Source organism: Podarcis vaucheri (genome assembly GCF_965113315.1).
Source record: "Podarcis vaucheri genome assembly, chromosome: 6".
Classification (NCBI taxonomy): Eukaryota; Metazoa; Chordata; class Lepidosauria; order Squamata; family Lacertidae; genus Podarcis; species Podarcis vaucheri.
The window spans coordinates 92,251,970-92,267,986 of record NC_138764.1 but is presented as its reverse complement, the minus strand read 5'-3'; the positions used below and the strand labels follow the sequence as shown (position 1 = coordinate 92,267,986).

At 45.9% G+C, this 16,017-nt stretch overlaps 1 long non-coding RNA gene across 1 annotated transcript; it reads left to right on the top strand.

The window, feature by feature from the left end:
* Nucleotides 1-438: 438 nt before the first annotated feature.
* LOC309534450 lies at nt 439-2,934 on the top strand. The gene is made up of 3 exons (XR_014220737.1): nt 439-554; nt 662-714; nt 2,888-2,934. It is a non-coding gene; the product is annotated as an uncharacterized lncRNA (long non-coding RNA).
* Nucleotides 2,935-16,017: the final 13,083 nt, after the last annotated feature.

Below are 16,017 nucleotides of genomic sequence, written 5' to 3'. Positions count from 1 at the left end.
CCAAAGTTTGAGGGTAGTGGATCTACCAAGAGGGCCCTCTCTACTGATATTAACATCCGAGAGGGTCTCTAGAGAAGGAGGCAGACTCTCAGATATTTGGTGCCCAAGTCAGTATGCATGTCAGCTGATGTTCTCTGTGACTACTAGACTGGCATTCATTTACCAAATTTGGATCTAAATAAGTTTATGAGGTTGTAAGCCATGCCTTCAGATTTTGAAAAATTAAGTGAGTTCTGCAGAGGTGGAAACATCTTTGATTTATTTGTTTACAGCTGTCTGCCAAATCAACCTCTTAGATCAGTTCCTTCTCCTTATTTTCACGCTGTTGTCCCGTCCCTGCCAGTGAATAGCTCCTCCATAGAAACAGTAACACATTAACTTTGTTGGCATTATATTCTTGGCTGATCAACTGAAAAGTTCTCAGAGAAGCACAAACACCGCTTGGGTCACTGTGAGCGGAGACCTTTTGGCTCGGGAGTGTAATTAAAAGTGCTCGGGAATGTTGCTAACCTCACTTTTCAAAAACAAATGCCATGTGTTTACTCTGACACGAGGTATTGTGGAAATATTCGGAATACTTCTTGGGCATAAAAGAAATGTGGAGGAGAAAATGTTCTGCTTCAAAACAATATATATATTCTGAAATGTTGTTTTTTTCCAGCCACATTGAGGCTGAGCCTATGGAAGAAGTGCCCAGGAGCCTTCTTGATACAGGTTTACTCTTTATTTTGGTACATTTATATGTTGCATTTTTGCCAGGGCAGTCAAGATGCTGAGTAGATAAATAGGAGATAAATAGGTACTGTGAGTAAATAAATAGGTACCGCTGCGGCAGGAAGGTAAATGGCATTTTCCTGCACTCTGGCACTCATCATGGTATCTCACTCGCCAGAAGTTATGCTGGCCACCAGAAAGCTGTCTCCAGACAAATGCCAGCTCCCTTGGCCTGATAGTGGAGATGAGCGCCACACCCCATAGTCAAATTCCATTGGACTTACCGTAACTACCCAGGGGTCCTTTCCCTTACATTTTTACCAAGGTCTAAACCACTGAGCCTCTTGGGCTTGCCAATCAGAAGGTTGGTGGTTCGAATCCCCATGACGGGGTGAGCTCTTGCTGCTCTGTCCCAGCTTCTGCCAACCTAGCAGTTTGAAAGCATACCAGTGCAAGTAGATAAATAGGTACCGCTGCGGTGGGAAGGTAAATGGCATTTCTGTGTGCTCTGGTTTCTGTCACAGTGTCCCGTTGTGCCAGAAATGATTTAATCATGCTGGCCACATGACCCGGAAAGCTGTCTGTGGACAAACGCCGGCTCCCTCGGCCTGAAAGTGAGATGCGTGCCACAACCCCATAGTCGCCTTTGACTGGACTTTACCATCCAGGGGTCCTTTTACCTTTTACCTTATCTTTTTACCAAGGTAGTGACAATTTAAAACAATGGCATATAATCTGACACAATATGAATCAGGAAGATGGAAACAAACAAATTTGGGGGAACATTGAATATGATGTAAAAGTTCCATGACTGAAACATGTGATGTCTGCTGGAGGCACTATTTGGTTCGGAGGCATAGGATGTGAATGGAGCATAACTCTTTCGCTTTGAAGCGAGTGAGTGAAGTCCTTGGCAAAGTGTCCTCTTGTGGGCTCCTTCCTACATCAGTGGGTCCCTTCTGGTTGTTTAATGGTGGTGGCATTCAGTGGATAACATTGGCAAGTTAGCTGGGTCAGGGAGCTGGCATTTAAACATTTCCCACAATGCCCTGGAGTAGTGCAATGTTGGGAGCATTGCAGGAAATTAAAATGGCAGCTCCTGGACTTGGGCATTGTTTACAGGGGGAGCCCAGGGACAGCCTAGGTTTCCGGTATGCTGACATCAGGCCTGTCCCTCACAATGATTCTCCAATGAAAATCACTCCATGAAAATTGCTATTAGCTGTGGAGGAGAGAGCATATAGGCCCAATACGCGGACTACTCTTCCTTGCCCTCCTGCTCCCCCCAGCTAATAGCAGGTTCAGTGTAAGTGTGTGAGGTGCAGCAAGGAAGTGATGTGCGGGTAAAGAGTTTGGTCATAATCATGCTTGCCTTTGGCTCACTTTTGGACAACAAAGCACGAAGCTCCAGCATCATACCTAGTTTGTCTCTCAAGCTCTGATTCTTTATGCCAGGAAGGATTCCCAAATGTACTTTGTAACTGCACCTGAACAACCATGTATCATCCACTGAAAAATGCAGGAAAGTTGTTAGCAAAGTCACTTAAATAACAGATGGAGTGCAAAAGGAAAGAAATCCTGATGACACTTCACTGGATAAACGGAGCAAAAACAGCATATAATATGAGGAGAAATAAACAAGAGAAGTTTTCACTTTCTTAGTAGTCAGGCCTCGCATGCGGAAAGAAGACACATTCAGAGGAAAACTCCTTCAGACAACGCAGATGACCAGAGCACATGCTACCTCAGCAAGGCTCATGCAATTCTGACAGGCTGCTAGAAAACACTTCACCCCTTCATTAGCTGTCTGTCAACAGAATTATTAACCCTTAGGTTACTAACCAAATGATCCCTGCTGTTGTACATCCAACCAAAAGTAAGCAAATCATTGCTATAATATGACTTGCAATTGATTCTGCCTCTGTGTTTGTTTGGGCATTGAGTATACATGCAGATGGAGTTTAGATCTTGGCTCTATTATTATGCTGTTGGTTTTATATAACGAAACTAGCATGCATGGAGATTTACTCCTCTTGCTGTAAAGGTAGTAGGGCATTGTTGTATTGTCAAATACTCACTGATGAAACATTTAATATTGTCAAATGTTGACCACCACAAGTCTGCTGTCAGATACTGTTTTGCGGTAATAGCTATGTCTGATATTTCCTCCAAGACATTCAAGACAATGGACATGGCCCTCTTTCCTCCCCCATATCCTACCACCCCACAATGGCATTGTGAAGTAGGTAAGACTGAGAGACTGTGAATGACCCATCCACTGAGCTTCAAGATTAGGTGGGGATTTGATGGTGGCAAATCAGGAATAAGGTTAGGCTAGAATCCTTCTCCTTCCTAACAAGATTGTGAAAGGATTTTTATTTTGCACGTGGAAGCATTCCAATACACGAGTCTCCAAGTGCATTTTAAAGCGAGATGGGTGAGAAATGAGCTTACTATAGGATTTAGCTACTTGTGCATTGCCAAAAAGGAGGAAATGCCCCACCCCAAAGAAGGCAATATAGTTACATACTATATTCTTGTGCTAATTCTTATCTGCAGAAGTTAGAAATATGTAGTGTGTAAAATTCTGTGTGCCTGCTCAGTCTGTTGTCCTGTTTGATACTGATGAACAACTTAAATGCCTCTGCAATCCAGTCCAGTGGTTCTTCCTCTTTAAATCGGACTTGGACCAGGCAGCCCTTCAAACTGAGCACAGCCTTCAGATAGACAACTGTCCTCTGTAAGGTCAGAGTCATGGCCAGTGCATTTTACTGTATTGTTGGCTGCTTGGGAGAACAAGGCCTAAGACAATCACGTTGGTGTTTTGCGTCTATGTGCATACCTTGTTTTTCTTTTGTACTGGAGGAAGAGAGAGAGAGAGAGAGAGCGCGCGCTGGGAGCTGGGAGGTAGCTTGCTCTTTCTAATTTCATTGACAGCAGCGGTGATATATAGGGCAATTTTATCTTAACAACCTGTAACAAAGGATAAGACAGTAGTCATCTTACATTCCCCAGACAGTAGGAGATGTTTACTCATTCTCACAGCAGACTCTCTCATCATTCATCTAGACTTTATTAGCCTGCCAGGAAGCAGTAAACCTATAATTTAAGAAATGTATCACGAAGGGGAAAGCCTTTGTTTGCTTGTTTGTTGGTTTAGTAAATATAGCTGGAGATCTGGAATCAATTCATTGCTTTTTTGACTCTGCACAGCCCCCCCCATCCATAATGAGGCCTCCCACAAGCCATGGCATCACATTGCAGGGAAGTAGCCACTGTTGTGTCCCTGGGGACGAATCCTGTACCCTCCAGAGCTGGACAACAGAAACTATGTAGGTTCTTCCATGAGGGAGTCACACAGAGAGAGGCGTTTTTCGGGACACCAACGGCGTGCCCTGCTAAAGATAACATGCAATATTAACCTTACACTACGCATTCATTCACAACTAAGCAACTACATGTTTACCATCATAAATTTCCCCAGTCGGAGCGAAACTGTGTAATTCTAAATTCAGGATATAAGCTGCCTTTGAAGCAGCAGTGTCACCGGGGGAGGGGGGGACCTATGGGGTTGCACAGAAGGGGCAAAATATAATTTTAGGTGGGCAAGAAAAAAGGAATAGCATCACCCCTTCCCGACATGCCCATCTCAGAAGGCCAGGAGTAGGACCCAGATAATCCCTTGAGTTGTTTCCAATTCTCCCACTAGCCATTCCAGGCAGGGGCTCTGACATGGTCCAATGGGGTGGAAGATAGGGTTGCCAGACCTCTAGGTCTTACCTAGAGGTTTGTCTGACCTTTTCCAGGTAGCACGTGGAGAGCTTGAGTCTTCAGGTGGGGAAGAGTCCCTTTAACAACAACAAAGAAGAAGAAAACTTGGCATGCGGCTTGCAGGCTTCAGCCCAGAAGCTGCTGGCTGCAAATTATACCACAGACACTCGTGTGTGTGTGTGTCTGCCCTCCTCCCTTCCCCTCTCCCAATTAACCTCTGTCTCATGGAAGCCACTGGACTGGCACAAAAACAGTATTGCAGAACTGAGTTCTCCTCTTCCATGATTTATTTAAACTTATATCCTGCCCTTCGTATAAATCCCAGAGTGGGTATAGGAACACCCTGTATTATGACATCATGGCATTATTTGCTTCTGCTGCTTGGTTCCATTTCATTTATTGGCAGGTGCAGGGAAATATACATCACAATGTCACCATGGCACATGGTTTTGATTGTCAGCTATGTGTTTCCTTTTGCAAGTATTTTGGTGTTTGGCCAATCCTGGAATCACTAGAGTCAACTGAGGTTCATTAATAAAAAAAACAGCATTTTGAATGTCTTATAAACATGCAACACCATATGGCGCTGGGGAGCAAAATAAAAATTAAGCAATTTTTCCATAGCGGTTTTCTTTTGTTATAACGATTTAATTTCTGACTTTTATGTTCTGGCAAGCCTTCTCTGCTGGATGAATAGGATGGGGAGGATCCAAACCAATGGCTTCAGGTTACAATAAAGGAGATTCTGACTAAACATCAGGAAAAATCTTTCTGGCATTAAGAGCTGTTCAACAGTGGAACAGTCTCCCTTGGGAGGTTGTGGAGGTTTTTAAGCAGAGGTTGGATGGTTGTCTGTCATAGATGCTTTAGCTGAGATTCCTGCATTGCAGGGGGTTGGACTAGATGACCCTTGGTGTCCCTTCCAACTCTAAGATTCTATGATGTCTCCTTGGCATTGTTTTAAAATTTATTCATCATATAGAGATGATGATGATATTTATATACCACTTCAGAGGATAAAAATACCAGCAAATAAAACAACCAAATAGTAAGACCCCCTCCCACAAACACATTTAAAAGTCTGTAGAATATTAATCAGCTGTATAAAGCCAAAAATACTAATACAAAATATAAATTAACATGTAATACTTAAGAACAATTTAAAACAACACCCCCACAAGTTAAAACTCTATCCCCATTAAAACTAAAAATTTAGCACAAGGGAGCAGAAGTGCCACCCCGAAAAGGATGATGCCCCTTTGGTGTTTCCCATTTGGGGGCAGCCTCACCCCCAGGGCAGGGAGACTTTATAGAGCTGCCCCAGCAACTGGTGCATGCCTAGGTGGGGCAGCAGGTGTTTCCAATGCTGCCTGCCTGCCCAGGGTCCTGGTCCTTGCCCTATTTGCACAGCTGCAGGCAAGTCCTGGTCTGAAGGTCCAGTAGAGGCCACAGGTCCAGCAGGTGTGGGGAGATGGAGGTCTCCTGGGCAGCAGCTGCAGGCAGGTCCCAAGAACCACCTCACTCAGCTGAGTGACCCCACAGCTTCTGCTTCCACAAGCGGTTACAGCAGATGATCAGAACGGTGCAGCTGAAATCACTCACAGGGGACGTTGGGGACATAACTTGGGATCTTTGACGAATGCAGTCCTCATAAATTCACAGTATAAAATGCGCTGATCCACACCCCCTGGATTTAACATGCCAGTAGGATCTGATTATACACCAGCTTTTGGACTTCCCAAATGTTTCAGCACAGCTCTCAGGTCAAAAAAGTATAATTTGGAGTAGCATGTTTTAAATGCAAATCTTTACACAGACTTAAAGGTAAAGGTAAAGGGACCCCTGACCATTAGGTCCAGTTGTGGCTGACTCTGGGGTTGTGGTGCTCATCTTGCTTTATTGGCCAAGGGAGCCGGCGTACAGCTTCCGGGTCATGTGGCTAGCATGAATAAGCTGCTTCTGGCGAACCAGAGCAGCGCACGGAAACACCGTTTACCTTCCCGCTGGAGCGGTACCTATTTATCTACTTGCACTTTGACGTGCTTTCGAACTGCTAGGTTGGCAGGAGCAGGGACCGAGCAACGGGAGCTCACCCTGTCGCGGGGATCCGAACCGCCGACCTTCTGATCAGCAAGCGCTAGGCTCTGTGGTTTAACCCACAGCGCCACCCGCGTCCCTATTACGCAGACTTAAAAATAAACAATCAAAGATTGTGGAAATAGGACTTATTATGGGTGAACACATGCAAAGCTACATGAACCAGAAATATGCTGATTTGGCCATCCTTGACACAGCCTTCTCAGACCTTGTGCACATCTCTAGGGTCACCTCCAACACCCCTCCAAATCTTGCTGCTCCCAAGCAATTGACTGCAATCTCTGTGACTCTTCCACATGCCTTCTTGGGGTATTAAGCAGAGCCAGCTATTGAGCATTGCCTCTGATTGTTATCCCGGGCTTGGCCTGCCAGCACATGTTCCAAGGCTAACATGTCGGTTCAAATCATTGCCGAATCTTTCCGCTTCTCCGCCTGCGGGGCCTGCTCATGACTGCCACGTAATAAGCGGCAGTGGGGAGCACAGTGGTTGGGATGAAAAGCGGGGGTGGGATCCCCTATAGACTTCTCAAGAGGGTAGATTCTACAAAATGGAGACAGAAGAGCAAGTTGCTCCTATCTGTGGCCGATTTTTTGTTTCACACCACACTGGAGCATGGACGGTTATTGAAGAGCTCTATGCAGTTGCTTATTTGCATTTAAAATTACGGGTTCCTCTGCACCTTCTTACAAGCCTGTGCAAACAACTCAGCAATCATCTCTTATCTGAGGATCATAGAAAGTGATAAACGATGATCAGTAATGAGTCTCTGAGGCCTCTCTCGCAGAGGGTTTCGACAAAAGCAAGGAAGGCCGTGTTGGGTTGGCTACTGTTAAGTTGTGGGTGAACATATCAGACGACACAGCTATTCTTCAAACAGCTCTTGTTTATTCAGAGGCCAGAACAGAACTGAACTGAAGGGTTCAGCCAGCCTGCTTATATAGAGCAGTGTTTCCCAACCGGTGTTCCGCGGCACACTAGTGTGCCGTGAAACATTGGCTGGTGTGCCGTGGGAGGGAGGCGGGCGAGTCGGGCGGTGAGAGGCGGCAGCGGCGAGGATCCGCGTCGAGCCGGGGGCGGCTCCGCGGTGGTGGTGCCGAGGTTTCTCTCTCCATTCTCCCCTCACACACACACACACAGGAAATAACACAGGATCAGCTGACAGGACCCAGCCAATGGGGCGGCGGCGGGGCAGCGCGTGCAAAAGGGAGGAGCGCGAGACAGCGGACGAGGAGGAGGCCGGCATGTCCGGGCAGCAGCAGCAACAACAGCAGCAGCAACTCCCGGCGACGGCTCCTCAAGCCCCGGGCAACCCTACTCCCTCACCGGCCTCGGCCGCCCTCCTGCTCCACCCGCCGCCGCCTCCCCCGCCGCCGCCGACCACCTCGGCCCCACCGCCGCACCCTCCTTCGCCCGCTATCGCCGCCACCACCACAACAGCCGCCGCCGCCTCAGCTGCCGCCGTCCCTCAGTCCCTCGCTCTGCTGCCTCCTCCCCCCCCCACCCCCAAAGCTTGGAGGTTCCCCGGCAAGGGGGAGGGAAAAAAATTGAAAACTTTCACTGTCGTGCGTCCCTCCCGGCGTGACGCTGCGCGCTGACGTCACGGGGCTGTAATGGTGGTGTGCCGCGAGATTTTTTTCATTAAACAGGTGTGCCGTTGCCCAAAAAAGGTTGGGAAACACTGATATAGAGCTCCAGAACAATGTAACTTTCTAAAACTATCCAATAACTGAACATCACTTTCAATCCCTTATTTGCATAACTATCTACAGTATCCCCCTGCTGGCCCAGGGTGAGAACTTCAGTACATAACATTAACGATGCACATGCATTACAATTTACTCCGGATCCAACAGGCTCCTTCTGCTGGTGTGTGGAGTACACATGACGTTACTTGTCCCACAAGATTTATATACAGCTTGTTTGCAATGAAGCCTCAAAGTGGTTTACAAAAAGAACAAAACAATAACATTATCAATAAAAAAGAAATAAAACGACTACAGGCAATCCTCCTTCGGAGCGGGGTCTTTGTATGATCTTTATTTCCTGTGTTTCCTCTTTTTCTTTCTTTTTCTATTCACTTTCCTCTTCCTTATGTTTTGTTTTTTGATGCCCTCTGTTCTGGGTTAATGAGGGTACACACAGGAAGGTGATGGCTGGCTGGTGGAAGGCTCTGTGTGAGAGGCAGGGAAGGGAAGTCTCCCAGGTGAGAGCAGGGAGCGCCCATCGCCTTTCATGTGAGACAAGGGTTAAGTTCTACCTCTGATAGAGTGCTTTGGGTTTCTTCTCCTTTTCTCTCTCTTTTGTTTTCTTTTGTATTTTTTTCGTTTAGATTAGTTTGCTTTTTATTGCATTGCATGCTGATGAGTTTCAATATTAAAAAAACCCCAAAACATACGACACTGTATGGGGGAAACACACACACACACATTCTGCATGCCTGGATAGGCTTTCATGAACAAAAGCATTTTTAGGAGGCATCAAAAAGAATACAGCGAAGGTGCCTGTCTGATGTCAATAGGGAGGGAGTTCCCAAGTGTGGGTGGTGCCACACTAAATCGCATCCTCCCTTAAAGTGTTGCGGTGAGACCTGGAAAACCGACCCCCTGTGTTGTGAGTGGGTACGATTGGTCAGCCACAACACCCGATTGGTAGGTCTCTTGAAGCTGGGTGCAATCTGGCCAATGGGACGCAGTCCAAACAGTTTGAGGGACCTATTTATGCCCATGCACATGACCCAGAGCTTCCTCTTTCGGCGCATGCATTTGGAACACCCGCCCACCTCTCCCTACTTTTAGGGCTTGTGCGCTTGACCTTGCTATGCCGTCATGTGTCGTCTGTCATTGGGACAGGGGCACGGCAGGAATTTCCCCCACTTGGCTGATTGGCTGTTGCCATTTGGGTTTCGCCTACTGTGTAGCAAATAGTCAGAACTTGTAAGGTTGCGGATAGGCTCTGGTTCAGGTGATAGGGATGGGAGAACGCTCTCACCATCCCTCTGTGAAGGGTATTCTGTTAAAGGAATCCAGGGATTCGATGGTTTGGTCAACCCCTGAGAGGGGGTTGTGCCCATGCCTGAGTCCAGGGGGGCATCTGGGTGGTGTAGTTAGCCCATTCCCAGCTTTCCACTTATCCAGGTGTTCACCCTTGGCTGACCTTTGCTGGAACCCTGGGTCAGTGCTATCTGCATGGCAGGGAACTAGTTGAACCAGAGCCTATGCAACCAGTCACTTTCTGTAATCAATAAAGTTGTGGCCTAAATTCTGCCAAAAACCAAAATCAAAATTTGAGTCAAGTGTGAATTTATTTAGGGAGGAGGTTTCTGGGTCTGAACACGCAAATGACTGATTTCTTACAAATGTGGAACATTGTATGGGGTAAGATAATCCCACAAGTAAGCTGTTCCCGAGCCGTAAAGGGCTTTGTATGTTAATAGTTACACTTTGAACTTGGCCCTGTAGCAAATTGGCAACCAGGGCAGGTCTCTGAGCACAGGAGTTATATGCAGACAAGGTCTCACTTCAGCCACCATTTGTGCCTTGACGTGAGGACTCCTGCAAACAGAGGTAAGGTAAAGGTAAAGGTACCCCTGCTCGTACGGGCCAGTCTTGACAGACTCTAGGGTTGTGCGCTCATCTCACTTTAGAGGCCGGGAGCCAGCGCTGTCCGCAGACACTTCTGGGTCACGTGGCCAGCGTGACAAGCTGCATCTGGCGAGCCAGCGCAGCACACGGAACGCCGTTTACCTTCCCGCTGGTAAGTGGTCCCTATTTATCTACTTACACCCGGGGGTGCTTTTGAACTGCTAGGTTGGCAGGCGCTGGGACTGAACGATGGGAGCACACCCCACCACGGGGATTCGAACCGCCAACCATGCGATCGGCAAGTCCTAGGTGCTGAGGTTTTACCCACAGCGCCACCCGCGTCCCTTTGGACCGTTCTCCAAAGCAGAACATCCGGCCACTCCATATAGGGTACTTTATCACACCGATGTCCGTCTCTGCATTTCCTCTATCCCTTGGCATCTCTCCAAGCTTGAGGGATACGAAACAAGGGACACCCTTATCAACACACGGAAACAGGCCTTTATTATCTGACAGGAAATATCTCTATAAAAGCTGAACCTGCCACCTAAACATGAGACACAGGCTTGACTGTAGAAATCTAAGCAGCCCTGGTGTCGGGGGGAATCAGCCTTCCTTGGCACCTGCCAGCAGCAAACATATTTTGCTTCTGTATAATCCAGGATTTCGCTGCCACCGTAACCCCAACAATATCACCTTCTCCTTCAGCGCTCCTGTTCGCAACTCGGCGTTACAGCTAAGCCCTTATGAAAAACAAAGAGGTGCCTGTTGATAGATAATCCTTGAAGACTGGCCTTTGTGTGAAACTCAGAGAAGAAGGGGGAAAGAACACCCCATCACAGAACGGCATTGGCAGGAAACACAAATAACTCTGGCTAATTTTCACGAGTGTTTTTCAGCTCTGATAATGGGTTGCATTGAGTATTTCTTTCTTCAGAGAGGCCAGCGGTAATGTGATGTATTTATCAAAGAAGAGATTCCAGGAAACAATGTTATATAAGGGGAAGGGGGGGGGAAAGCCCACTCGCATTAAACAGCCAGATAGGAGAAAGTGGTGGTGGTGGTGGGGATTCCAAAGGGTACAATCAGGTGCAAGAGCTCTTGCATCATGGAAAGATTATTCAACAAATGCAGTTTTATTCAACAGATAGGCCCAAGCCCAAGACGTGAGCCAAACCCACTTTGGTACAAAGCGAACATGCTCCTATTACCAGATGACTCTTGGTCAAGAGGTCTCAAACTGTCAGCAGCTTCTAGGCAAAGCACGTGTTTTTCTTTCTTCCTGCCCTCCCTTCACCCCAGGCAGATTTTGTGTACCGTAGAGCTAGAACAGATAGCTTGTGTGCAGGAAGAATTTGGCACCTGCCATAGCTTTCCCACTTGGAATTGCCTTCTCTCCGGTTTACAGCTGTTTGTCACATCCCAATTCCATCCTTGGAGTAGTGCAGGAAGTTGTGTTATGCCAGGCCAGACCATTGGCCCATCTGTCCCAATGCTGTCCCCTTAGGCATGGACAACTCTGTAGCATCTCCAGCCTTTGGCTTCTGCTGCTACCAGATCCCTTTGCAACAACAGGGTCCAAGAACTGAACCTCCTGCTTTGCATGCCACTGGGCCTCTTAAAGCTATATTGGAACCACAGAGATCGCCTCCCTCCCTCCCTCCCTCTTGTCTCTATGTGGATAGTGTCATAATAATGTTTTGTCACTAGATGGCACTGGACTTGGTTGTATCTGGGCGGAGTCAGGCGTTTCCTACTGCTGTTCTGTTTGTGTTTAAGAGAAACAACAAAATTCTTGTCTAGCTTCCTGATGGATGTGTCCTCTAAGCTTTCTGGGACTGTCTCCAAAGAGGGTTTTACCTCTTTCAATTGCTTGCTCTGATAGGTTGGCTGCTGGCTGACTGATTTTGGTGCTGGTTCAGTCCCCCCCCCCATCTGCAGTTAGTGTTGTGAGTCACAAAGGTTCATTCCAAAGCAACTCAGCTGTTTTTCTGTCTGCCTTATAACTGACAACAGTTCTTAAAATAGGCCACCCACTGCAGCCTCTCCAGTTCTGCTGCTGCTGTTCTGAGGAGCTCTTATCGCAAATGCAGAGGCAGCGGTTGGAAAGGAAGGTGACAGCTTCTGAACAATCTCCAGTTTGGATTCTTCCCTGGAGTATTTTAATTGGGATCCCTGAGACACAGTTCTTGGACTTTGTCTACCGTATGTGCAATATTTTGTGCACAGAGGGTGTTTGCATATCACTGGGCTTGATTTTGGGTCCAAGCAATCCAGCCAGCTTCTTTTTCAGTACTTCCAGCCTGCAACTTTGGGGATGTGGAAATTGCTGTGTGGGCCAATGATTATCACAGAACAATATACATGCCCTAGGGAAGGTTGAAGGAACTGGCTATGTTTAGCAAGGAGAGGTGAAGACTCTCTTTCTCTGTGTGTCTGTGCCTCCCCCTCTCTCTGTAGCATATGATAACATTCCTTAAATCCCCAAAGGCTTGAGACAAAGACTCCTTCTCAGTGGCCCCAGAAAGCAGGCTTAAGTAACAGGAAGGTAGATTTCAAGTGAACATTATGAGGAGCCTTTTATCAGAGCAGCGTGACAAAGGAACAAACAATCTGCTGGGGTGGTAGACTCTCCCTTGAAGCAGAGGCTGGACAGCCACCTTTTGGGGATGGATGCTGTAGCAGTGATTGAGGGGGTCAGACTAGATGCCCTACAGGAGCCCATCCACCTCTACAATTCTATGACACTGGATTACACCATATGCTGAATTAATCTTGCATTCTGGGTCCACCAACCAGGTGCCACTAGCAAATAGAATCATAGAATCGTGGAGTTGGATTCATCTCGTCCAACGCCCTTCAATGCAGGGATCTCAGCCAAGGCATCCATGACAGATGACCAGCCAACCTCTGCTAAAAACCTCGAAGGAAGGAGAGTCCACAACCTCCTGAGGGAGACCACTCCACTGTCGAACAGCTATTACTGTTGGAAAGTTCTTCGTGATGTTTAGTCGGATCTCCTTTCTTGTAACTTGAAGCCATTGCCTCGAGTCCTAGGCTCCAGAGCAGGAGAAAACAAGCTTGCTCCATCTTCCATGTAGCAGCCTTTGAGATATTTGAAAATAGCTATCACACCTCCTCTCAGTCTCCTCTTTTCCAGGTTAAACATACCCAACTCCTTCAACCGTTCCTCACAAGGCTTGGTTTCCAGACCCTTGATCATCTTGTTTGCTCTTCTTTGCACATGTCCCAGCTTGTCAACATTCTTCTTAAACCGTGATGCTCAGAATTGCACACAGTACTCCAGGTGGCGTCTGACCAAGGCAGAATAGAGTGGTACTATTACTTCCCTTGATCTGGACACTACTTCTGTTGATGCAGCCTATAACAGCATTAGCTGGAATAGCATTAACATGGCATTCACTGCCTCTGAACTCTGATGTTCTCTTTAGCTATTCACTCTTGATAGCTCTATCTTTCATGTATTTATGCAAATCTTTCTTTTTTTGCTTAGCAATAACTATTTAATTATATAACAATATAACAATACAGTATATACCATACTGTATATAACAATACAGCAGTGTGATCTGATCTGTTGTTCTAATGCTGCATTTGATTTTACTGTATGTTTAAAAAATAAGATTGCATTGCTGTGTTATTTTACGAGCATCCCAGTGTGTTACTAAAGGTGGTGGTGGTGTGGTGTGGTGGTGGTAAGAGACTAATCAATAGCATGTTGCTCTTCGTGACCAACTCTTCGTGACCCCATGGACCAGAACACACCAGGCACTCCTGTCTTCCACTGCCTCCCACAGTTTGGTCAATCTCATGCTGGTAGCTTCGAGAACACTGTCCAACCATCTCATCCCCTGTCGTCCCCTTCTCCTTGTGCCCTCCATCTTTCCCAACATCAGGGTCTTTTCTAGGGAGTCTTCTCTTCTCATGAGGTGGTCAAAGTATTGGAACCTCAGCTTCAGGATCTGTCCTTCCAGTGAGCACTCAGGGCTGGTTTACTTAAGAATGGATAGGTTTGATCTTCTTGCAGTCCATGGGACTTTCAAGAGTCTCCTTCAGCACCATAATTCAAAAGCATCAATTCTTCAGCGATCAGCCTTCAATAGCATAAACAATGATATAATTTTCTGCATTTACAAGTAAGGGCAGAAAGGCAACATTATTATCCCAAAGGCTTCATTATTCACCTTTGTGCATGTTGATTCCTAAACATCATTAACACAAAAGAGAACAGAGGAGAGGTATTTGCACTGCAGAAGAGAATTCTGGCTAGTACAGCCTTTCAACAGCATGTCCTGAAGCAAGAATCATTTTAAATCCCATATGCAGGAATGCTCAGAATCTTGCAAATGCATTGTGTATCCTGACAACTCCGTAGCAGCTTGCAGACTTGTTGTACCAATATGCCCTTGGGCATTATTTTGATTACGGGGGGGGGGGGGACACCGTTTATATAACGCCCACCAAGGATGGCTTGTGAAATCAAATAGGAGGGCTGCCACAACTTTTATTAGGAAACCTTCCTGCTCTCTGTCAAGGCTGGGGCTGGTTTTTACAACCTGTGCCTTTGACACAGGACACATGCTCTTTCCTTTGTCAGTCCCTTGGCAACAAGGAGTTAATCTATGCCTTTAAAAATAAAATAAAAAAGGAAGCCATTGTCTCCCTAGTACAGTCTCATTCTTAACTGGCCTTGTCTTTCCTTTTCGCTCTGCACCTGAAGGACACACAACACCTCTTCTTCCACCCCACATTGGCACTAAGGGATGAACAAAGTTCTCAGGATATTTTCTTTTTTAAAACAAAAAACCCCAATGCATTTATGATAATAAACATTCCCCCTCTCCCACTCCCCAGAGTAGAGTTTCACCGGTTCTCAGTGTAAATCCCAATTTCTTTCCCCCCCTCAAGACAATCTTTATTAGTTTTACAAATTTCATGCTATACGTACATATTGTATTACATTTTACATTTATACTTGCTCCTAGGAGCTGACTTCCCTCCTTCTTTCTTCTGGCTTTTTTATATCACCTCTAGATTTTTCACATTTTCTTTCTCCATTTTATATGTTGTCGTTCTGCTTCTGCCTTTGTCCATAAAATATCTGTCCACGAATAAATCCTCCTGTATATTCAATCCTTATTGTCTATCTGTGTATCATTTGCAACTACCATTGTTACATTAATCACATTATACAATTTATTTCTTATTGTTGTTATCTTTCCAATAAAGTTATTTGTATTGCACATTATGAGGTTTGTTTCCGTTCTACTGGTTTCTCTATTTCACACCTTCTTTTCTATGCACAACATAAATTTCTTCCATTCTGAAATGTTTCATCACCCTTTATAAATCCCTATTTCATTACTCATTTCTGCACATTATAGAGCAGCCAGAATAGTGTTGCAGTTTGGGATGTAAAAGAGGAGGAGGCAGCCTAGCATTATACTACCCAGCTTCTATACCGTTGCTCTTTGCACCAGAGGTGGAAACGTGGCCCTTAAGAGCACAGGAAGCTGCCTTTTGCTGAACCAGACCACTGGCCCATCCAACTCAGTAATGTCTACACGGACCGGCAGCGGCTCTCTCTCTCTCTCTTTTTTTAAAAAAAGATATTTATTAAAGTTTCCAATTTTTTGCAAACAAAAGAAAAAACAAACATAAAAATATTAAAAACAGTTAAATTTCACACCTTATTTTCTTGTAACTTATTTCCCCGACCTCCTCATACCTTGTATACCCAGTTTGGATTATTTGTACAGCAAATCCTTATCTCAACATCTTAGATTATTATAGCTTTAAATTCTTACTTACAAAAAGAAAGTCGTTTTATCA